This window comes from Leptodactylus fuscus, chromosome 9 (genome assembly GCF_031893055.1).
Source record: "Leptodactylus fuscus isolate aLepFus1 chromosome 9, aLepFus1.hap2, whole genome shotgun sequence".
Taxonomy (NCBI): domain Eukaryota; kingdom Metazoa; phylum Chordata; class Amphibia; order Anura; family Leptodactylidae; genus Leptodactylus; species Leptodactylus fuscus.
This window is the reverse complement of record NC_134273.1, coordinates 89223008-89248289: the sequence shown is the minus strand read 5'-3', so window position 1 is coordinate 89248289 and position 25282 is coordinate 89223008.

Here is a 25282-nt window from a genome sequence, read left to right as displayed (position 1 = left end):
ACTTGTCACACGGCGCGCTGGGAACTGATACACCTCCAATTAATCTGTATTCAACAGGAATAGAACCGCAATCTAGACCCCGAGCACAGAAATAGCTTCTGCCCTTTTCCCTTTCTAATCCCAAGGCCTAGCTCAGCAAGTTCCGATGACATCTCTCCCTGACAAATCTGCTCAAGTCCACGAATTAGTTCTGGAAGTTTCTCGTTACATTGTATTAGCGGCATAATTATATAGAGGGAAGGTCAGAGGCAAGGTGGAGGCGCTCGCTGCCGCTCTAGGAGGTCCGGACGGCGCCGCAATCACTGCCGACAGTTATACATTGTAGCAACTTCTGGCAACAATATCTCTGCAAAGTCTACAGGACCAAGGTGAGCGGTGAAGGCAAAGCACAAAATGCCCATTAAGCCGCCATCTTTATTAATATCATACACGGTAATGGCCTCTGTGTCCTCATCTGCACAATCTTCTTCCTTCCTGTTCTGGATTTGTCACTGGTGCGTGTTTTGGGGCTTTGCTGGTTGGCCCCTTTGTATATTTCTGGGTCGGATATATGAAAGCAGAAACCTTTCTAGTTTTTATGCTGCTGAATGTCTCCAAGACACATCAACCATATCCGGCCCAACCCTGGATCATTAAGAATCAGAAAATAATGAGTAAGTTAATTTCAGATGGAGTGGAGGGGAGTCAGAGGTTTGGGGGGGAGTCAGAGGAGTGGAGGGGAGTCAGAACAGTGGAGGGGAGTTAGAGGTTTGGGGGGGAGTCAGAGGAGTGGAGGGGAGTCAGAACAGTGGAGGGGAGTCAGAACAGTGGAGGGGAGTCAGAGGAGTGGAGGGGAGTCAGAACAGTGGAGGGGAGTCAGAACAGTGGAGGGGAGTCAGAGGAGTGGAGGGAGTCAGAACAGTGGAGGGGAGTCAGAACAGTGGAGGGGAGTCAGAGGAGTGGAGGGGAGTCAGAGGACTGGAGGGAGTCAGAACAGTGGAGGGGAGTCAGAGGAGTGGAGGGAGTCAGAACAGTGGAGGGGAGTCAGAGGAGTGGAGGGGAGTCAGAGGAGTGGAGGGGAGTCAGAACAGTGGAGGGGAGTCAGAACAGTGGAGGGGAGTCAGAGGACTGGAGGGGAGTCAGAGGACTGGAGGGAGTCAGAACAGTGGAGGGGAGTCAGAGGAGTGGAGGGAGTCAGAACAGTGGAGGGGAGTCAGAGGAGTGGAGGGGAGTCAGAGGAGTGGAGGGGAGTCAGAACAGTGGAGGGGAGTCAGAACAGTGGAGGGGAGTCAGAGGACTGGAGGGAGTCAGAACAGTGGAGGGGAGTCAGAGGAGTGGAGGGAGTCAGAACAGTGGAGGGGAGTCAGAGGAGTGGAGGGAGTCAGAACAGTGGAGGGGAGTCAGAGGAGTGGAGGGAGTCAGAACAGTGGGGGGGAGTCAGAACAGTGGAGGGGAGTCAGAGGACTGGAGGGGAGTCAGAACAGTGGAGGGGAGTCAGAGGAGTGGAGGGGAGTCAGAGGAGTGGAGGGGAGTCAGAACAGTGGAGGGGAGTCAGAGGAGTGGAGGGGAGTCAGAGGAGTGGAGGGGAGTCAGAACAGTGGAGGGGAGTCAGAGGACTGGAGGGAGTCAGAACAGTGGAGGGGAGTCAGAGGAGTGGAGGGAGTCAGAGGAGTGGAGGGGAGTCAGAGGACTGGAGGGGAGTCAGAACAGTGGAGGGGAGTCAGAGGACTGGAGGGAGTCAGAGGAGTGGAGGGGAGTCAGAACAGTGGAGGGGAGTCAGAACAGTGGAGGGGAGTCAGAGGAGTGGAGGGAGTCAGAACAGTGGAGGGGAGTCAGAGGACTGGAGGGGAGTCAGAACAGTGGAGGGGAGTCAGAGGACTGGAGGGGAGTCAGAACAGTGGAGGGGAGTCAGAACAGTGGAGGGGAGTCAGAGGACTGGAGGGGATTCCAAGGACTGGAGGGGAGTCAGAGGAATACAGCAGAGGTAACGGAGTATAGGTTGGTCATAGTAGAGCAGGGAGGTCAGAGGAGTATAAGGGAATTAGAGGAGTTCATTAGAGTCAAGAAGAGTTCAGCAATATCTAAGGAGTGCCGGGGAGTTAAATCCAATCCCATGGAGAAGTAGCCAAGCTAAACTGTGGTTTCCTCTCCTCAGGTCCCAGCACATTCATACAAGTCCCATAATCCTCTCCTATATGACATTGAAGGGGAGGTCATGAAAGGCCTCATCTGCCCATGATCTGGTCCAACAAGCGCGCTCCTTCATACCTCTCCATCCTTCACGACGCCTCCGGACAACATACGATGAAGAAGACTAATATAAATGTCTCAGTATTGAGTACAATCTGCATGTTCTTATCTTGGAGCGTTGCCCACACTCCCCATCACCATCGGCGTATGTTCTGAGATTGTAGGACGTCTGCGCTTTCCATCCTCCTTTGTTTCCTATCCTGCCAATACCTAAGAGATCCGCCATCCGCAGCCTCCAATTCATCTCACATCATTAAGAGCATCTTAAAAATTCAGCAAAGCATCTTCAGCCAAAGTCTCCTGCACCGAGGAACCATTGTAAGTGGAAGCAGCGCTCCCCGGAGACCCCTGACACGGCGTAGTTACCGTCCATTTATTATTCTCTTATTTATATTGATATATTATTTAGACAACAAATAGACTGAAGTGAATAATTAATCCTCATAAATGGGGGGCTCGCACTCGCCTGGCCGCCATCATTAAGCTTGCCCTCAGATAACGCGGCGCCCTGAGACGGCCGACCTGTTCACAAACTCATTTTGATAAAGATTTATCGAGTGACTGATCAAAGGCGTACAAGCTGCGGCACCTCATTAAAACCAGGAAAGACCATGAAATGCGCACAAAAGAATGTAATATCAGTCGGAGCCGCGCCACGGAAAACATCATCGCCTTGAGGGTCTTGGAGGAATCTGAATCTATTTTTTTTAATGTTATCATCATGTGCAGCATAAAACAATGAGGCGTCCTAGAGTCCATAGAAGACGAGCAGAAATATCACAGGACCCCTGGGAGCAAAGACGTCATTAGCATGGCGAGGGGCAGCCTTGGCAGGGACTGGAGGAAAACCCGACTAACGTTCACTCTTACAGGTTTATAACATATTACATACCGGATCCTAAAGATCTCCAGATGTTACATCACTAAAGTAGAGGATTGACTCATATTATACATATTGGAGGAGACATATGGCGATTTGCATCACTCCCTTGAATCCACACCTTGGACATAAGCGGGTTTTGCTGTTCCCTGTGTATTGGGGCCCAGTCTACCCTACAAGGAGTTCACATGGGCCTCAGATACCTCCGGGTTCTTCAGGCTTCCATAGGTTGAATGGTTTTATATGACCTTGTGTGTGAAGTAGAGAAGTTAGAGGAGTATTCACACCTGAGCAGGTTATTCTCTATGCATAGGGTAGGGAAGAACTTGCAGATCATGGGGTCTGACTGCTGAGATCCCCCAATGATCATTAGAATGGGGGTGATTTGTTCCCTCTTCTGATTGTCTCGGTGGTCGGGACTGCTGGGGATTGTTGAAGTCCATGGATCTCACATTGAAGTGAATGAAGCGCTCACATCCATCCAGAATGGGTCACAATACCCCAGTTCACCTGACTGATGGGGGTCTAAGCGGTCGTTCAATATGCGTTATCCCCTATCTATTCTGAGACCCCCACTTATCATGTGGATGTTTTGCCCCCGTTCTGAAAGGCACAGGGTTGGTATTACTGGAGATTGCTGAAGTGCAGGGCTCACTTATATCCATATATTCAGCAGTCCCATTGAAATGAATTGAGAGTTGTTTTACTAGAATACAAATGTGGCAGATGTTGCAGTGGCCATGGAGAAGGAAGACAGAAAAAGTGGTGGAGTCAACCTGAGCGGGGCCCTCTATATCCAGGGGCCACATAGCAGCTGCACAGGCTGTCCCTATAGTACAAAGGGTCTTGTCTACTTCATCTGATCATCAATGGCCAACATTGGGTAAAGTCTGACAGGTAACAATGTAACAAACTAAACACATAACAATGTAACAAACCAAAACAAATAGCAATGTATCCAACTATAAACAAAAGCAAATAACAATGTATCAAACTAAACACAACAACGTATCAAACTAAGGCAAATAACAATGTATCCTACTATAAACAAAAGCAAATTACAATGTATCAACTAAAAATAAAGCAAGTAATGTGTCAAAGTAAAACAAAAGCCAATAACAATGGGGGGTATGTATTATGGCTGGCGCTCAGTATGGCAGTGTTAGTGAAATCCTCTGCTGGCACAAGATGCACCTGAATTTTTCAGAGGCTCCTTGTCTCCTCTTATGAATCCTGTGCTCCAGAATTGTAATCCGCACCATTTTCCGGTGTATCTCATGCCGGCCTCCTGGTAAGTGTGTTGGGCTGAGGCTTCCCCACCTTGTCCTGCCTTGATCTCTCTCTTTTTTGGTGCAAGTAAGTGCCAAAGCAGAGCCAAATTTGCTCAAACTTGTTGATGGGTTAGTAAATTCCTAACAATGAATCAAACTAAGCAAATAACAAGGTATCAAAGTTACATCAAATAACACCGACTTTGTCAATCCTCCGCCATCGCTTTGGCTGATAATCCAGGCGGTCTCGTTCATTACACACCTGGGCGGTGACATCGGATGACATCAGGTGCGGTTTTTTCTCCGCTTCCCTGGAACCTGATGAAGGATCGGCTCTCGTCTGTCTGGATGAGCAGATACAGAGAGCGGGAAGTCATAAATGAATGTTCTGATGGATGGCCTTCCATTACGGGACATGTCCTCCAGCTCCGAGCCTCATCTACGTTCCATTAATACGGCGATTTATGCTGATGAAACTTTAAACAGCTTCTATTTATTTTGCCGGGAGTTTTGATGCACAATTGGTCGACTTTCCATAATTTGTAATGTGGGCCTTTTAATTCATAGAGGCAGAACCGCTTCAATCTCCTCCTATTAATATTTCAGCGGATTTACTCAACATGAAAATGGCAATATCTTCCAAGATGTAATGATAGGAAACCTCCATTTGTCTTACTAAGTGAGGTGTCAGACGGTGTGCGGTGGTTTCTGGTTCCTCGGCTTGAGGAATAAAACGTTCTGTCGCTTTAAGACTCCAACAGGTTTGTCCGTGGTCTCCGACTAGAGACGGCGGGAAACGATTTCAGAAAACATAAATCTGTGAGTCTGGAAGTAAACAACATGAAAAGGAGATGTGAGGGCTTCAGACAGTTCTTTAAGCCTCGGCCCCCGACGGTGCGGAGTCTCAGCATATCCCCGAATGAGCGCCGAGGATCAATCAGCCATTTTGATATCTCCACCAGTTCCTTCAAGGAGACGGATAAATATTTTCTGGTATTTTAATGAGAGCTATAGGAAAAGAAATCAAGGTCTGTAAAAGGTATTACGGCAAGAGTTTGTGGAGGACATGAAAAAGCGTGTCGACCTGGAGGAGATCTGATGAGGCGGCAGACTGGGAATATGCAACATGGCGTAACGTAACGTCCTTGTGTGGCGGAGTCTCAGGGAAAGGAACAGGCAGGCGGAGGGTTAATAGGCTTTAATCTTCAGTAGGCCATGACGACAGCTACAAGGAGCTCAGGGTAACAAAGTAAGACGCCTGCCGTGCTCTTCATCTGGGTGAGCTATGGCAGAGAGGTTTAGGACCATTGATGGGGACATCAACCATCCAGGAGCTCCTCCTATTGTATCTGCCACGTGCCCACTTTCCTGCACACCCTGACCGGACACAGCGGGGCCACTCCTATAGCTCCTCATGGCAGCACAATGTGCTCTGTTGTGTCACTGAAATGGTTTTACTTGACGTTGGGCTAAAGCTGTTGTCTTTGTGGAGCCCTGGATGTTACCCCTAACCCCGGTAATGGCAGCTAGATTACTATGGGACGCTGGACAAATCAGCAGTGATGGAGAAAATGTCATACAAAGTCCTGCAAAATACATTGAGTACAGACAGCAAGGAAGGCGGTGAAGGAACGCTCCAGGCAGCCAACCAAGACAGACTTGTGAGGAGAGGCCTGCTGGAGAGAACTGGAGAAGACGCGCTCACCTGGAGACCCGGCAGTCTTAGGATTGTTTGCTCTCACACCTCCGTCCTCATCTTCTGCACCTTCAGCTCCATTGAGTAAAAATGATTAAGTGCCACTGTCTGTGTCTGTGCCCACAAGGCTCTATCCAGGGATCTTCTCTTGCTACCTCTTGGTCCAGTCCTGGTGTAGGTGACAACTGACTCTGGTGCATCGAGACACATCAATATCTAAGCAAGGGAAACATGGGCGGACAGGTAGCATGAACACAAGGCAGGACACAAGGTACATTAGGAGTGAGATGGGGTAAGGACACGGGCCGAGGTCAGGGCTGGCAGAGCAGGATCAGAGTCAGATGACAAGCCAGGGTCAAACTCTGCAGGAAACAAAGTATCAGAGGCAAAATATATGGGAACTGGTGAGCTGGGAATCTCTGCATAGGCGACTGACGGGGGAGGAAGGAGCCATAACAAGCAGGTTAAAGACTAGTCCCTCCATGTTACAAAAGCTGGAACTGTCTCCTACGTTAGGCTCTGAGAGGCGTCACATTGAGCTGGCCCTTGTCTGACCCCATTATCTCTAAGGAGGATGGGATTAGCGACTGCTCTACATCACTGACTTGGGGGATACAACCGCTAAAATCTGACATTGCGGATCTTACTTTTATGGAGACTGGAAGACAATTGGGCTTTTCAATGCAAAAAATTGTAGGGCTATGAAAACTATAACACCTCAATGGACCTTCCCTGTGATGTGAAGATGGACAACGCTCGTACACATGGACAATGCCGCCTCTCGATACCTCTTTAGTGTGTGTTACTTGGTTTTCTTGCTCCAGATCCCTATGATGGTTGTAGAGATCCACTGCTCTGGTTTCTTTCAGCATTACCCCCTATACCCCCTATATTACCCCCCTATATTACCCCTATATTACCCCCTATACCCCCTATATTACCCCCTATATTGCCCCCTATATTACCCCCTATATAACCCCCTATATTACCCCCTACATTACCCCCTATATTGCCCCCTATACCCCCTATATTACCCCCTATATGTGTCGTAGTCGATAAAGTGTCTCTAATCCTGGGTAATAATCCGCTGAGGATGGATGACGGGACATTCCCTGTATTTGTCTTCCCGGGTCTCATCCACCAGATCAGTCTCATGAGACGGCAGGAGAGCAGAGATTTGGCTTTTAGAGGTCAATGGCACATTGTGCTGAAGGGCAGAGTCTCCATGTTTTAGGCCACATTAGAAGGTGTTTAGTTAATGGAGGGCTCTGCACCAGGGGAAATAGGGCACTCATTCAAGCTAATGGACCCAGTGGGCGGCCATTGATTTCCATTGTGTCCTGGCATGCTCTGGTGCCCTGTAGGGAAAGAAATATCAATGTGAGCGCACGTCCATTACATCTAACAAATGATTGTAGGGTTGTCGGCAGGATCGGATTGTTCCCGGGGATCTCTCATAAAGATGGACAAAGACAGACCAATAGAGAAGGAACAGCACAAGGATACAACCCATCTGTTCTAGGGGATGATAAGATCTCGCTAATAGGCAGTGCTGCTGAAAGGGGCGGGGCTGTGACAACCTCAGGCTCATTTACATGGAAAGCAGAGGTTGTCACGGCTGTGGATTCTCCGTCCAAAATATAATTAAAGGAGTTTTCCAAGAAAACTGGAAAAAGAGGCGATAACCAGCTACCCTTGTCCCCTGTTCTGGCCTTGGGTCCCCCATTATATCTTATTCTGAAAGTTACTGAGTGGTCCCGGGCCGCACTGGTCACATGTTGGGTACAAATTAGCAGAGGCATCACTGGTACCAGCAAGTAACCATGGAGAGCAATGCCTGCCTGGGATGGAATGGGGGACCTAATGCCGGAACAGGGAACCCGGTGGGGGAGGATTGCATTTTTTTAACCCCTGGTTTTCCACATTATCTGGAAACCCCTTTGATATAAAATATCTGCTTGCTGGCAATGAATAGGAGCATGCTCCACTTACCTACAAAACTAGTCCTGCTAGTACAGCTGCGGCTTCAGTACGAAGTGGGGAGATCTGCTTTGTAGCTTATACTATCAGAGAAAAAGGCTTCGCTCTCCTCCTTCCTAAAACTGACATTAACTCTGGAAACTCTGCAAATTCCACCTTGGTCTTTCAGGATGGATTGTCAGCTCACAGAGGGGTCAGATTGCAAATACCTATGGAAGTATAGAAGGCTATGAAGGGATAGGGGGAGCTCTGAGGGACAGGACACAGATATTCTGTTGCAGCTAGTAGTAAGTTTCTATCTCATCCCAAGTACTTTACTTACATCAGCACTTTCTATAATGTCCCATATGCTGCTGCTGCTTCTGAGTGAGGGTTATGGAGAAGAATCTCCACTACTTGGTGTGTACAGTGTAAGGGAGACCTATAGGAGTCATATAATAGCCAGAGATATTGTCAGTCCTCACGTACACACATGGCAGCTTATCCTGAAAAGTCACCTATGTCGGATATGGTGCAATCTAAAAGCACAAGAAATATCCTCGCGCCCCATTACTCTGCTTGGTTCTCGGGATCTCGGCGTTGGCTCTTCCCTTCCGTTACATGATCTGTATTTTTACGAGGTTATTACAGGGAATGACACGATTTAGCAGCTTGATACAATGGAGTCCAAGAATGAAGGTGTAATAATGGCAGCCGCCTGTGACATGCAGCGAAGGCTTCCATCAGTTACCGGGCACGGTTTCCTCTTCCTCCAGATTTCCTCTCTCTCGATATTTCGGAATTTTTTTTTTTCGTGTTTATGAGAACAAATTTGGTTTGGCTAAAAGCTGTTGTTTTGTCTGATGTAGCGGCAGGTGACTTTGTAGCTTGTATCTCTGGCGTGCAGGCTGCTGGCGCCTCCGATGCACAGACACTGGCCCGCACTGAATGTGAGGAAGGTTACAGCTGATGGAAATTGCTGGGCCCTTTGCCCATAGTACATATAGGGCTGGATTGTGTAGGAAGCAGCAGGAAGATGCTGATTATGCGCTGCAGCTGTGATCATCACTTCCCTTCTCTTCCGAAAATTAACATTCCAAAAAAGTTTATTAAATTTCTTCCCTTTTTTCACTGTTATAGTTTTACTTGCACAAATGCAAAGAATTTACAAAAATAATGGACAATCAGAGTCTCCTTCTGTGAGCGCAGGGGTCGGCCTGGAGGTCCTCCACATGCTTTTTGCACCCTTGAATTTCATTCTTTCTTTCTTTTGTGCCCTTTGGCACCCTTCCCATGAACTTGGCATGGTCTGTAAGCTAAATGCAATCAAGACTCTTAGAATTGAGCTCCTTTATTTTGCTTTTTTGGGTGCCCCTCCTCGTCTGTCCTGCGCACTTGGCTTTACCTCTTCTGCATCCATGGACACTCCTGATTTTCTGGTGTACCTGTAGGTACCTGCACACCTTTACCATTCAGTTCTTCTCCTCTGTCTTCTGCACGCTTGAATACTCCTGATTTTCTGGTGCACCTGTGAGTACCCTGCACACCTTCACCATTCGGTTCTTCTCCTCTGTCTTCTGCATCCTTGGACACTCCTGATTTTCTGGTGCACCTGTAGGTACCCGCACACCTTCACCATTCAGTTCTCCTCTATCTTCTGCACCCTTAGACACTCCTGATTTTCTGGTGCACCTGTGAGTACCCGCACACCTTCACCATTCAGTTCTCCTCTATCTTCTGCACCCTTGGACACTCCTGATTTTCTGGTGCACCTGTAGGTACCTGCACACCTTCACCATTCAGTTCTCCTCTATCTTCTGCACCCTTGGACACTCCTGATTTTCTAGTGCACCTGTAGGTACCTGCACACCTTCACCATTCAGTTCTCCTCTATCTTCTGCACCCTTGGACACTCCTGATTTTCTGGTGCACCTGTGAGTACCCGCACACCTTCACCATTCAGTTCTCCTCTATCTTCTGCACCCTTGGACACTCCTGATTTTCTGGTGCACCTGTAGGTACCTGCACACCTTCACCATTCAGTTCTCCTCTATCTTCTGCACCCTTGGATACTCCTGATTTTCTAGTGCACCTGTAGGTACCTGCACACCTTCACCATTCAGTTCTCCTCTATCTTCTGCACCCTTGGATACTCCTGATTTTCTAGTGCACCTGTAGGTACCCGCACACCTTCACCATTCAGTTCTCCTCCTCTGTCTTCTGCACCCTTGGACACTCCTGATTTTCTGGTGCACCTGTGGGTACCCGCACACCTTCACCATTCAGTTCTCCTCTATCTTCTGCACCCTTGGACACTCCTGCTTTTCTGGTGCACCTATGGGTACCCACAGACCTTCACCATTCGGTTCTCCTATGTCTTCTGCACACTTGGACACTCCTGATTTTCTGGTGCACCTGTGGGCACCCTACACACCTTCACCATTCGGTTCTCCTCCTCTGTCTTCTGGACCCTTGATGTACTTCTCACTCCTTGATATACTATGGATCTACTACAACCCCCATCATCCACAATGATCATCAAATATGTCCCAGCTGTTAGTGGACAGGAATGGCTTCAGATCCTGTACATGTATCAGGGGTCAGAGGATCTAACTCCCCCCCCCCCCCTAGTAATAATATCCCTCATACTCTGAGTGCAGATGGCCCCTGTTACCTCCAGGGCCCCTTAGGCCGACTACTCTGCCCATGATGTCTATAATATATAAGTATGATGGATAAGGGCAACGGTGTAGAAAGACAACAGCAATGCTACGCATGGGGCCCTAGCCCTGTAATGACTACTACCAGGCGTCAATCATCCGCTCCTGCAGGAGACATTACAGGACATGTTCTGCATCATCTGTCAGGTGAGAAGCTTCCTGCTCACAATGTGAATCCATTGAGCGGGCGCTGGGATCCTCCATCCAAACATCGCAACACGGCTGCCATTAAAGAGCACCTGTCACCTTTCTGCTTATTGTGCACGTGCCCAGAATTCTGATTATATTAGGACTTACAGTATTTAGGAATATTGTGCGACGGATAAAGAGATAGATTGTGAGCTCCAGGGGTCAGGGGCCATAAGTGCAATACATTGAGCGCCGGTACAACTGGATTTCTGCCAAACAAGGAATAAACCCATCTTTTATTAGTTGTAGCGATGTTGTTACAGGTTGTCAGGAAGATAATAAATGTATGTCCGTCTGGTAGCACGCCCATTACTATGCGCCCCCTGTGAGATGTCGTCTTGGGCGGTCATTCTCACCAGTGGCCTCTGAGGAGTGAACCAGGTGCCGGAGATGCGAGGAGGATTGATCTCCTTCTGATGATGTTTTTATAAGTCTTTTTTTGTCTGTAGCGAGCGCTGCTCTGCACAACGTGAACTCTTCAGTCTGAGATGTTCTCCCCGCTGATGTCTCCTGCACCTTCAAAGCGGCCGCTCTCCGGTCTGATCTGCAGATCTCCAGGGCTCTCTTCACAGTCCCTGACCAAGGTGAAATAATAATATAACACAGTGACGTGGTCTGAAGGCTAAGAAAAGACAAAGATACCGGCTCTATATCCCAAGTGTGCAGGAGGGAAAAGATTGGAGGGGATTTATTAAGACTGGAGAGCTTTACTTGATTCATTCCCCGCAGGTGTATCACGTACTGGTCACAGGTCTACATCTGTCAGGGGCTGGTATAGACTTATAGTTTGTATCACACTGGTTTTTTGAGTTATAGGAAATCTGGTGGAGCAGACCATCCCTACCCCGGCCCACCTAGATTCTGGACCAGACCATCCCTTCCCTGGTCCACCTAGATACTGGAACAGACCATCCCTGCCCTGGCCCACCTAGATACTGGAACAGACCATCCCTGCCCCGGCCCACCTAGATACTGGAACAGACCATCCCTGCCCCGGCCCACCTAGATTCTGGAACAGACCATGCCTTCCCCGGCCCTCCTAAATTCTAGACTAGACCATCCCTGTCCCGGCCCATCTAGATTCTGGAGCAGACCATCCCTTCCTTGGCCCACCTAGATACTTGACCAGACCATCCCTTCCTTGGCCCACCTAGATACTTGACCAGACCATCCCTTCCTTGGCCCACCTAGATTCCCGTCCTGCTTTGCCCATTGTAAAAACTGGCGAGTGGGGTGCAGAGACAGAGATGTCAATCTGAGGTACATTTTTGGCCACTCTCCAGGCACATCCGCATTAGTAAATATGAGCCATTGTCTGAACGAGAGTTTGACTCCAAATAACTATCCACACCTTAGTCTGTGGTCACAACTCACCAGCTTACCCCACCCCCACCACCATCACCATCCACCAACAAGTCAAAGGTCAGCGATACTCCTGGGCCCAAGTTCCAAATCTTTAACACCCTCCTCTCCATGTGTAATTTAAGGTACCACCACCTTCCCAAATATCCCATGTCAAAATGGGATGAGACTTATAAAACCCACCTCCAAATCGCTGAACCCATTCTGCTTGGGGGTAAACCCCGGAAAGTTTAGGGGCATCCCCAGAAGTGATGGACATCACTACATTGCCTGAACAGAAAACCTGTAGGGACCTAACACTTGTCACAGCTGAGGGTTTGTTACAACTGGATCCGGTTTAGAATATCCAACAAGTTGGTTACAATGTAGCAGTAATATGAATAGAATGTGGCAGAATCTGGTGTATAAGCAATAATAACCTGCCCCAGTGACGTGTAATATACATGTACAGCTCAGCAATAGTCCTCGATACTGGATACCCTGGGCACGGACCCCTCTGCGTCTTCCATCGGGCCCCTCCGGGGTCTCTCGTTGTCTGCAGGTTCCTCCTTGTCGTCTTCTCACAAGTCATTTACAGACAGACATTTTTCATCATCTCGATATTAAGGGCTTTAGTGCGAATCTCCCGGGATAAAGCAGAAGGTGCACAACATTGTCAATGATGGATTCGGCTCCGTTTGGGGGAAAAATAGTTGTGATAGTGCTGTCATAATACAGAGATCAATAACCCGCCGAGGCTTAAAGGGACGGCCCAGACAACACTTGTATACTGTTATTAAAGTCTATGGGTTCCCATGTATACAGACTACAGACACCCCGTATATAGTCTGGCCTGTAGTCTGCAACACCAGAATAGCAATGGAGGAAATGATAAGCCCGGGATCCGAGTGCGCAGGGTGTGTAGTCTGTTACCATGGAGACACATAGATGTGCACCGGAGCCGTGTACCTAGAACTAGAGATGAGCGATCCAGTGCAGAGCAAACCCGATTCACACCAAATTTTCCATCAGTTTCCGATTTGAAACAAATTCTAAACCCTGAAAATGAAATGATTGTATAGTGGGGTCTCTTCAGACCTCGCAGTGTTATAGGTGGAGGCCCCGGGGGTGTATACAGTTATATCTACCTTACTTCGGCACTGCCTCTGGGTCCTCTGCAGGTCTGGGTCACCATCCTGGGGTCACCGCTGAGGTCTCTGATTGGGCCTAAGAAGTCACATGACGATGGCATGGCATCATGACTTCAGCGCACCCCATGTGACCATCAAGGCCCAATCACAGGTCTCAGCGGTGACTCTGGAGCGCATGATGTCACCCGAGGTCAGAAGACAACCCAAAGGGGACGCCGGACACTCATAAGAGGCGGGGGGAGGTGAGTATAACTGTTTGGGAGGTTCCTGCGCCTCCTCTTCGGCCTCCACCAATAATTTTACTTCCTCTTTGTGACGAACTTTTTCGAGCCATAAAAGAATCCTCAGATCTTCGCCGATCGCGGCTAAAAACAGAAGATTTTTACTAATCCTGTAATTTTATTGCATTTAGTGTGGTATTTGCATCTGGTGACTGCAGGTCCGGGAGCAGGTGAGGTATATCTCATGGTTAGGCTTTATACGCCATTCTATACGCCATTATATACACTTGTATCCGCTCATTGTCTGCCGCCGTCGCCTTGTTCTTTCCTCTTCTCCATTATTTCGGAGCCGGGTATTTGCTGAATACAATGTCGGTGATTTTTCTATTTTCTTTGAGAATATAAAGCAGCCTCGGTGTTATTGAATCCTTCTTTGCGTCCAGATGGCGGATTATCATGAATAGATGTTTTAGATTGAAGGTGGTGGAAGCGCGGCGTCCGCTGGACTGATGTGCGCTCGCCAGGGCTGGGTGTCTATAGGGGAGGTTTATCTAGTAAATCTCCTTGGTGATTCATCCGCTTCCAGCTCTGGAGGAGCTGAATACTTCAGACGTTGCGGATTCTTAAGCACTGGAGAAATCTAATGACAGTACATTGTGTAATGGAGGTCTGGCCCTAATTACCTGCCCCCTCTGTACCGGTCCAGTCAAGTGCGGAATCATCTATTACTCTTAGGAATATTCCGCACACACACGGAAACTTACATTTGTTCCACATCAAAAAATCCAATTTCTGCTCATTTTATAGAAGGATGATGGAGAGAAGAGCGAGGAAGCGTTGACGGAGAAGACGCCGGGCTGATGTCATCGCTCCTTCACCTCTCACTTCTTCTTTCCTTTCAGATTTTTCAGTGTCTTCATCTCAGGCATCTTCTTCTCCGGTTCTTCTTGATCTCCATCGCCTTCCCTTCTAGATTCTTCTCCTCCATCTCTCTGAGTATAATCTCGTCTCCTTATACTTCTTCCCCAGTCCTTATATTATTTCCTCTTCTTCCTCTTATTTTCTTCCTCAGTTCTAGCTCCTTCTTTTCCACCAGCTCTTCTCTCTGCTCCTTCTTCTCGTCTTTCTCTCTTCTTTTCCTTGTACTTCATCTTTTCCTTCTTCTATTTTCCTTTCTTCTATCTCTACTTCCTCCTCTTTCCTTTCTCCTTCTTCCGTCTCTTCCTACATTTTCTTTTTCGGCTTCTTCCTCTTCTCCTTCTTCTCCTCCTCTGCCATATACATGTTTATCTTATTTCATCTCCTTCCCATCTTCTTGTAACCCCATTGCTTCATTTTCCCACATCTTTCCTTTTTTCTTCATGATTTCTTGTAACTTCATTTCTTATGTTTTCTTTTCTATATACACCTCCCCTTCTACCTCCTCCATTACTCCAGCTTTTCTTCCTCTTCTCCTCACACTACATCTTATCTTCTTCATCTTCCATTGCAACATCTTGACTTCTGCCTTTCCTTACCCTACACCTTCTCTTCTCCCTCCCCTATTACTCCATCTTTCCTTCCTCTTCATCTTTACTTCTTCTTGCCCTACACCTTCTTTTCTTCATCCCCTTTTACTCCATCTTTACTTCCTCTTCTCCTTACACCTTCTCTTCTCCCTTCCCCATTACTCCATCTTTACTTCTGCTTTTCCCTAGACTTTCTCTTCTTTCTCCCCCATTTCACCATCTTTACTTCCTCTTCACCTTGTTCTACACTTTCTCTTCTTCATCCTCCTTTGCTCTGTCTTTACTTCCTCTTCTCCTTACACCTTCTCTTCTCCCTCCCCATTACTCCAGCTTTTCTTCCTCTTCACCTTGTTCTACACTTTCTCTTCTTCATCCTCCTTTGCTCTGTCTTTACTTCCTCTTCTCCTTACACTTTCTCTTCTTCATCCTCCTTTGCTCTGTCTTTACTTCCTCTTCTCCTTACACTTTCTCTTCTTCATCCTCCTTTGCTCTGTCTTTACTTCCTCTTCTCCTTACACCTTCTCTTCTCCCTCCCCATTACTCCAGCTTTTCTTCCTCTTCACCTCCTTCTACGTTCTCTTCTTCATCCTCCTTTACTCCATCCTTCTTTCTTCTTCTCGCACTGCACCTTCTCTTCCTCTTCTACTATTGCACTATCTTTTCCCTCTTCTTTGCCCGTTCCCATTGACTTTCTCATCTCCCATAGACGTCCACCATGAGCTGTACTGACACAGAGCCATTATAAAGCATCGCAAGTGATAAAAACGACCAAATTCAACCAAACAAATGTAATAGTTTCAGCCAATAATATTAATCATCTCTCCTTAGGCTCAAAGCTACAACAAGGAACAATGAGGTCGGAACTCTTAAGGGTTCCCACTATAAGGACATGACCCTCGGCTTCTTCTCTGACTGTTAGGCAGAGGTCGACCACTATAGCTGTATCCAAACTAGTAACTAAATCACCAAAGGCTTCCGTGGGCTGAGGAGGAGAAGGAGGAGGGTGATGGAGGTTCGATGGTTTCCAGCTTTCTCCAGCGATTACAGTTTCGGCCACACAGGACCAGCTCAGTCGGTTCTCGCTAAATACAGACATTGGTGCAACAACATTGGCCAGGCTAGAAATGTAAAGTGATGTAGACAAAGAGTTAAGAACAATCTGAGCTGCAATGTAACGTTCTGTAATGTTCGGTTTGGACGAGTTGAATGGAATAAAAGGTGTTTTTATTCCTTTCATTGCGGTTTGTGTCATCTCCATGGAAACGCAAGGCCAAGATGGTGTGTTAGGAACGCGGGCCCTTAAATCTTACCTTTTGTTTTCTCCTTCCCTAAGGGTTTAATTGTTCCTCGGCGTTCCTCCAGAAACCATTGTCCTCCAAAAAGAATAGAATATTTTTGTAGAAGAGAATTCTTCTCACAAGTTTTTGTGGAATAGCCGAGAGCTGCCGAAACTCGCCGGTAATTACCTGCGTTCCATCAGTCACTGTTTTCCTCTACAAAATAGTTTTGTCCCTGACCAGGTGCCGGATTTACCTCTCATGTTATTCATATTCCTGCTTAGGCAGCGCCACCTTGGATTCACGTCTGCCGGCATCAAGTTCTCATGATTTAATAATAGGAAACTTCTTAAAGTAAAACTCCAGATTATTTTTTCATAAATCACTAGATGTGAGATTTTGTAATACTGAGCGTCTCCTTAAAGAACATTGTCTCCTTCTCCACGTTACCTCTATGTCTGGCGACTACAGCGCGCACCTGCTCAGAGTCTCTGCCCTATGAAAGTCATCTCATGGATAGGCCTTCAGCTTTATTATAATGGACAAACCCTTCAAGGTGGAAGAACACAGACAGATCACCCAGGGCACCTAGATCTCAGTGCAAGATCATGAGAAGCAGAGACAGATTTGTGTACAGTGAGTGCAGTGCTCCTGAGTGTGTTATTACAGATACTAGTGCCTGCCCGGTGTACAGTGAGTGCAGTGCTCCTGAGTGTATTATTACAGATACTAGTGTCTGCCCTTGTGTACAGTGAGTGCAGTGCTCCTGAGTGTGTTATTACAGATACTAGTACCTGCCCTTGTGTACAGTGAGTGCAGTGCTCCTGAGTGTGTGATCACAGATACTAGTGTCTGCCCAGTGTACAGTGAGTGCAGTGCTCCTGAGTGTGTTATTACAGATACTAGTGTCTGCCCTTGTGTACAGTGAGTGCAGTGCTCCTGAGTGTGTTATTACAGATACTAGTGCCTGCCCTTGTGTACAGTGAGTGCAGTGCTCCTGAGTGTGTTATTACAGATACTAGTGCCTGCCCGGTGTACAGTGAGTGCAGTGCTCCTGAGTGTGTGATCACAGATACTAGTGTCTGCCCTTATGTACAGTGAGTGCAGTGCTCCTGAGTGTGTGATCACAGATACTAGTGTCTGCCCTTATGTACAGTGAGTGCAGTGCTCCTGAGTGTGTGATCACAGATACTAGTGTCTGCCCGGTGTACGGTGAGTGCAGTGCTCCTGAGTGTGTGATCACAGATACTAGTGTCTGCCAGGTGTACAGTGAGTGCAGTGCTCCTGAGTGTGTGGTCACAAATACTAGTGTCTGTCCTTGTGTAGTGAGTGCAGTGCTCCTGAGTGTGTGATCACAGATACTAGTGCCTGGCCTTGTGTACAGGGAGTGCAGTGCTCCTGAGTGTGTTATTACATATACTAGTGTCTGCCCTTGTGTACAGTGAGTGCAGTGCTCCTGAGTGTGTGATCACAGATACTAGTGCCTGGCCTTGTGTACAGGGAGTGCAGTGCTCCTGAGTGTGTTATTACATATACTAGTGTCTGCCCTTGTGTACAATGAGTGCAGTGCTCCTGAGTGTGTGATCACAGATACTAGTGTCTGCCCGGTGTACAGTGAGTGCAGTGCTCCTGAGTGTGTTATTACATATACTAGTGTCTGCCCTTGTGTACAGTGAGTGCAGTGCTCCTGAGTGTGTTATTACAGATACTAGTGCCTGCCCGGTGTACAGTGAGTGCAGTGCTCCTGAGTGTGTTATTACAGATACTAGTACCTGCCCTTGTGTACAGTGAGTGCAGTGCTCCTGAGTGTGTGATCACAGATACTAGTGTCTGCCCTTGTGTACAGTGAGTGCAGTGCTCCTGAGTGTGTTATTACAGATACTAGTGCCTGCCCGGTGTACAGTGAGTGCAGTGCTCCTGAGTGTGTTATTACAGATACTAGTACCTGCCCTTGTGTACAGTGAGTGCAGTGCTCCTGAGTGTGTGATCACAGATACTAGTGTCTGCCCAGTGTACAGTGAGTGCAGTGCTCCTGAGTGTGTTATTACAGATACTAGTGTCTGCCCTTGTGTACAGTGAGTGCAGTGCTCCTGAGTGTGTTATTACAGATACTAGTGCCTGCCCTTGTGTACAGTGAGTGCAGTGCTCCTGAGTGTGTTATTACAGATACTAGTGCCTGCCCGGTGTACAGTGAGTGCAGTGCTCCTGAGTGTGTGAGCACAGATACTAGTGTCTGCCCTTATGTACAGTGAGTGCAGTGCTCCTGAGTGTGTGATCACAGATACTAGTGTCTGCCCGGTGTACGGTGAGTGCAGTGCTCCTGAGTGTGTGATCACAGATACTAGTGTCTGCCAGGTGTACAGTGAGTGCAGTGCTCCTGAGTGTGTGGTCACAAATACTAGTGTCTGTCCTTGTGTAGTGAGTGCAGTGCTCCTGAGTGTGTGATCACAGATACTAGTGCCTGGCCTTGTGTACAGGGAGTGCAGTGCTCCTGAGTGTGTTATTACATATACTAGTGTCTGCCCTTGTGTACAGTGAGTGCAGTGCTCCTGAGTGTGTGATCACAGATACTAGTGTCTGCCCAGTGTACAGTGAGTGCAGTGCTCCTGAGTGTGTTATTACAGATACTAGTGTCTGCCCTTGTGTACAGTGAGTGCAGTGCTCCTGAGTGTGTTATTACAGATACTAGTGCCTGCCCTTGTGTACAGTGAGTGCAGTGCTCCTGAGTGTGTTATTACAGATACTAGTGCCTGCCCGGTGTACAGTGAGTGCAGTGCTCCTGAGTGTGTGAGCACAGATACTAGTGTCTGCCCTTATGTACAGTGAGTGCAGTGCTCCTGAGTGTGTGATCACAGATACTAGTGTCTGCCCGGTGTACGGTGAGTGCAGTGCTCCTGAGTGTGTGATCACAGATACTAGTGTCTGCCAGGTGTACAGTGAGTGCAGTGCTCCTGAGTGTGTGGTCACAAATACTAGTGTCTGTCCTTGTGTAGTGAGTGCAGTGCTCCTGAGTGTGTGATCACAGATACTAGTGCCTGGCCTTGTGTACAGGGAGTGCAGTGCTCCTGAGTGTGTTATTACATATACTAGTGTCTGCCCTTGTGTACAATGAGTGCAGTGCTCCTGAGTGTGTGATCACAGATACTAGTGTCTGCCCTTGTGTACAGGGAGTGCAGTGCTCCTGAGTGTGTTATTACATATACTAGTGTCTGCCCTTGTGTACAGTGAGTGCAGTGCTCCTGAGTGTGTGATCACAGATACTAGTGTCTGCCCTTGTGTACAGGGAGTGCAGTGCTCCTGAGTGTGTTATTACATATACTAGTGTCTGCCCTTGTGTACAGTGAGTGCAGTGCTCCTGAGTGTGTGATCACAGATACTAGTGTCTGCCCTTGTGTACAGTGAGTGCAGTGCTCCTGAGTGTGTTATTACATATACTAGTGTCTGCCCTTGTGTACAGTGAGTGCAGTGCTCCTGAGTGTGTTATTACAGATACTAGTGTCTGCCCTTGTGTACAGTGAGTGCAGTGCTCCTGAGTGTGTGATTACAAATACTAGTCTCTGCATTTTCTGAGACTTACTTAATAAAACTGTATAATCACATTCTGAGGCTTCAGAGAGGAGAAACTGCTGCCAATATCACTGCACTAGACATACATGGAGCCCGCAGGAAGGAAGGTGAGCAGTTACTCAGCAGTTTCTACTAAGAAGGTAACAGAAGGAAACCCGGGGCCACCCCTGCTAGACGCAGCGTCCACGAGGAGGGAGCTAATAATACGTTATAGCCAAATCTCATGGCAGGAAACCCAAAGAGGATCTAAATATATCCAGCAGTTGTGTCTGCGCTGCAGGAATAAGGAACCAGACTGTGGCACATTGTATATAGTCATGTACATTGTATATATATATACACACGCACACTGTATGTAGTTAATGACGCTTTAGTATAAACACTGTTAGACAGCCGCCATGTGTGTATAATGTGATAATGTGATGTATAATGTCATTGTATATTATAGGTTGTAATGTAAGAGATCTGGGCAAATATACATAAAACGCCCAGTGCTCCAAGTAATGAAAGAGATACAGCCTGAAAGGTGCAACACAGGACCACAACCCCTATCATGTGCTGCTGAGTGGCTGTATCTCAGCTACCCTGGGTGATACTGTATACTGAGGGATGTATCTAATCCTCCTAGATGTGATACACCTCTGTCTATCTCCCGTGTCCTTCTCATCGGTCGCCCTGTAGTGTCTCTCTCCAGTCTGCCAGGCCATTATTCACACCTGACACTTTCTCTTCGGAGATCCCTCTCACTCTCTGTGATATATCAGGACAAGGAGACTTTTTGTCTTACAGTTTTCTAAAAGGTTGAATGAAATAACAAGCAGATCCGTTTCCACAATCCTTGCTCCAGACGCTTCTATCACATAAAGGTCAGCGCCACTTCTGAGGTTTGCATCATTTTATCCATAATTTATGGAGGAGATTTCTCTGCTGAGCAATGGTGGAGGAGAAGCTGAAGGTTTGGGGTCCGGACTTCTCATTACTGAGGCTTTGTTACAATGTCATAACAATGTGTGCTCTGTGCTCTACGATACAGGATCTATACACTGCCATACAGACTCAATGTACTGCCATATTGGCTACATATATGGTACAAACTCCATGTACTGCTATACAGGATCTTTGCACTGTTGTACTGACTACCATATTTGCAAGAGGCACTGTTCTACAGATTCAGCGGACAAATGCACTATCACACTGGCTCTGTACACTGCCATACATGATCTGTGCACTATTGCGCTGGCTCTGTACACTGTCATACATGATCTTTGCACTATTGCACTGGCTCTGTACACTGTCATACATGATCTATGTACTATCACACTGGCTCTTTGCACTGTCATACATGACCTATGTAGTAATGCACTGGCTCTGTGTGCTGTCATACATGATCTATGTACTATCACACTGGCTCTGTGCACTGTCATATATGATCTATGTACTATCACACTGGCTCTGTGCACTGTCATACGTGATCCATATACTATCGCACTGGCTCTGTGCACTGTCTTACATGATCTGTGCACTATCGCACTGGCTCTGTGCACTGTCTTACATGATCTGTGCACTATTGCACTGGCTCTTTGCACTGTCATACATGACCTATGTAGTATTGCACTGGCTCTGTGCACTGTCATACATGATCTATGTACTATCACACTGGCTCTGTGCACTGTCATACGTGATCCATATACTATCGCACTGGCTCTGTGCACTGTCTTACATGATCTGTGCACTATTGCACTGGCTCTTTGCACTGTCATACATGACCTATGTAGTATTGCACTGGCTCTGTGCACTGTCATACATGATCTATGTACTATCACACTGGCTCTGTGCACTGTCACACATGATCTTTGCACTATTGCACTGGCTCTGTGCACTGTCATACATGACCTATGCTGTATTGCACTGGCTCTGTGCACTGTCATACATGATCTATGTACTATCACACTGGCTGTGTGCACTGTCATACATGATCTGTGCACTATTGCACTGGCTCTGTGCACTACCATACATGATCTATGTACTATCACACTGGCTCTGTGCACTGTCATACATGATCTGTGCACTATTGCACTGGCTCTGTGCACTACCATACATGATCTATGTACTACTGTATCACACTGACTCTGTGCACTGCCATACATGATCTGTGCACTATTGCACTGGCTCTGTACACTGTGTACTATCACACTGGCTCTGTGCACTGTCATACATGATCTTTGCACTATTCCTCCATGTGCGACCTCCACAGGACATTTTCTGCACATCACTTACTGTCTCCTATTTTGGGATACTAAGCATAGACTTTCCAGTGAGCCTCAGGACCCCCCTCACTGCTCGCCCTGTGCCCCCCAATATTCCTCTAGCAGCCCCTCGTACATGATAAAGTCAGTGACAGACACAGAAGTTTCGTTGCAGAGTCTTCATCCTGGAGCCGCCGCCTGGAGATGTGGCGCTCATCAATATGGCTGTCACTCGCTAATTACTGATTTTAATGTTGGTATTTGCTACAAAATCTCTGTGACTTCTCTGCAGTGACTGACAGGACGCCCCCTGACAACGCAGCCCCAGCATTGTGCGCCGAGAGAACATGTGTCAGCGGGAAATGATGGCTGCTCCATCTGTAATTCTGATGTGTCAGAGCAAATCACACAAGTCTTGGGGTTTTTGCTTTGGCTTCAACGTAATCTGTAAAGAAATGTATTTACCCGATAGCGGCGGCGGCGGCGACGGCGAGAGATGAAGGCTCAGGGTGGGAGGAATCCCAGGGCACAGACGGAAAGCTGCAAATGACATGGACAAGTCTATAGGAACCAAACCCCGTGTGTAATCTATAATGCCTGCAGAGCTGTATAGGAACTGTGCATAGTGTCATATTGTATAGGGGGTGTATATAGTGTCATATTGTATATGGATTGTATACAGTGTCATATTGTATATGCATTGTATATAGTGTCATATTGTATAGGGGGTGTATATAGTGTCATATTGTATAGGGATTGTATATAGTGTCATATTGTATAGGGGGTGTATATAGTGTCATATTGTATAGGGGTTGTATATAGTGTCATATTGTATATGCATTGTATATAGTGTTATATTGTATAGGGGTTGTATATAGTGTCATATTGTATATGCATTGTATATAGTGTTATATTGTATAGGGGTTGTATATAGTGTCATATTGTATAGGGGTTGTATATACAGTAGTGTCATATTGTATAGGAACTGTGCATAGTGTTATATGGTGTAGGGAGTGTATATAGTGTTATATTGTATAGGCATTGTATCTAGTGTCATATTGTATAGGGATTGTATATAGTGTCATATTGTATATGCATTGTATATAGTGTCATATTGTATAGGGGGTGTATATAGTGTCATATTGTATAGGGATTGTATATAGTGTCATATTGTATAGGGGGTGTATATAGTGTCATATTGTATATGGATTGTATACAGTGTCATATTGTATATGCATTGTATATAGTGTCATATTGTATAGGGGGTGTATATAGTGTCATATTGTATAGGGATTGTATATAGTGTCATATTGTATAGGGGGTGTATATAGTGTCATATTGTATAGGGGTTGTATATAGTGTCATATTGTATATGCATTGTATATAGTGTTATATTGTATAGGGGTTGTATATAGTGTCATATTGTATATGCATTGTATATAGTGTTATATTGTATAGGGGTTGTATATAGTGTCATATTGTATAGGGGTTGTATATACAGTAGTGTCATATTGTATAGGAACTGTGCATAGTGTTATATGGTGTAGGGAGTGTATATAGTGTTATATTGTATAGGCATTGTATCTAGTGTCATATTGTATAGGGGTTGTATATAGTGTCATATTGTATAGGGATTGTATATAGTGTCATATTGTATAGGCATTGTATATAGTGTCATATTGTATAGGGGTTGTATATACTGTCATATTGTATAGAGGTTGTATATAGTGTCATATTGTATAGGGGTTGTATATAGTGTCATATTGTATAGGCATTGTATATAGTGTCATATTGTATAGGCATTGTATATAGTGTCATATTGTATAGGGATTGTATAATATGTGATGTATAGGACTTATATATAGTGTAATATTGTATAGCAGTTGTATATTGTGTAATATTCTGTATACTGTATAGTGACTGTATATTGTGTAATATTCTGTATACTGTATAGTGACTGTATATTGTGTAATGCTGTATAGTATTTGTATATTGTGTAATACGGTATAGTGACTGTATATTGTGTAATTCTGTATAGTATTTGTATATTGTGTAGTAATTGCAGATATAAGAGTATATAGAAGATGGAACATGGAAGCTATTGCAGTGACCCTTTCTGACACTAGGTGGTGCTATAGTCTATTGTACTGCAAGGCAACACCTAGAAGCCTTTTGCCCTCTGTGTGGGTGAGAGCGCACCGTGTGGTTAGGATTGGTATTGCGAGTACAAAGTATAATTATGTGAAGTATTAGTAAGACAGTCAAGAAAATCCCAAGTCACAGATCAATTTTGTATTGGATTTCATCATCTGAGATGTGAGAGTTGTCTGTGCGGATTGTTGTAGGTTGTAGGATCAGAAAAGTAAGAATCCATCATTTCTTGGGAGAGGAAGGGCACTATTGATCTGCAGGCTGACACATCAGCATCTCATCTACCTTCCCTTTGTTTTTTGATTATCGATCGCTTTTCCTGCCGCTTCCCCCGTGGACTGCAAAGTCACAATCTTGTCATGGGATAAATGACAGCCGCCCTGCGCCGGGATCCGGATTATAAGTAATAATTGTCTGCAGCTCGGGGCTGTCTGAGCCGTCAGCTCTGCCAGATCCATCTTATCATATCGTACAGGCCATGATGAGCCGTCACTCACTACCAGGTCTCATCTGCTGGAGGGGGAGTGATGGTGCCCATATAGATGTAGGGATTAATCAGGCCAATGGTGCCCATATAGATGTAGGGATTAATCAGGTCAATGGTGCCCATATAGATGTAGGGATTAATCAGGCCAATGGTGCCCATATAGATATAGGGATTAATCAGGCCAATGGTGCCCATATAGATGTAGGGATTAATCAGGCCAATGGTGCCCATATAGATGTAGGGATTAATCAGGCCAATGGTGCCCATATAGATGTAGGGATTAATCAGAGCAATGGTGCCCATATAGATGTAGGGATTAATCAGGCCAATGGTGCCCATATAGATGTAGGGATTAATCAGGTCAATGGTGCCCATATAGATATAGGGAT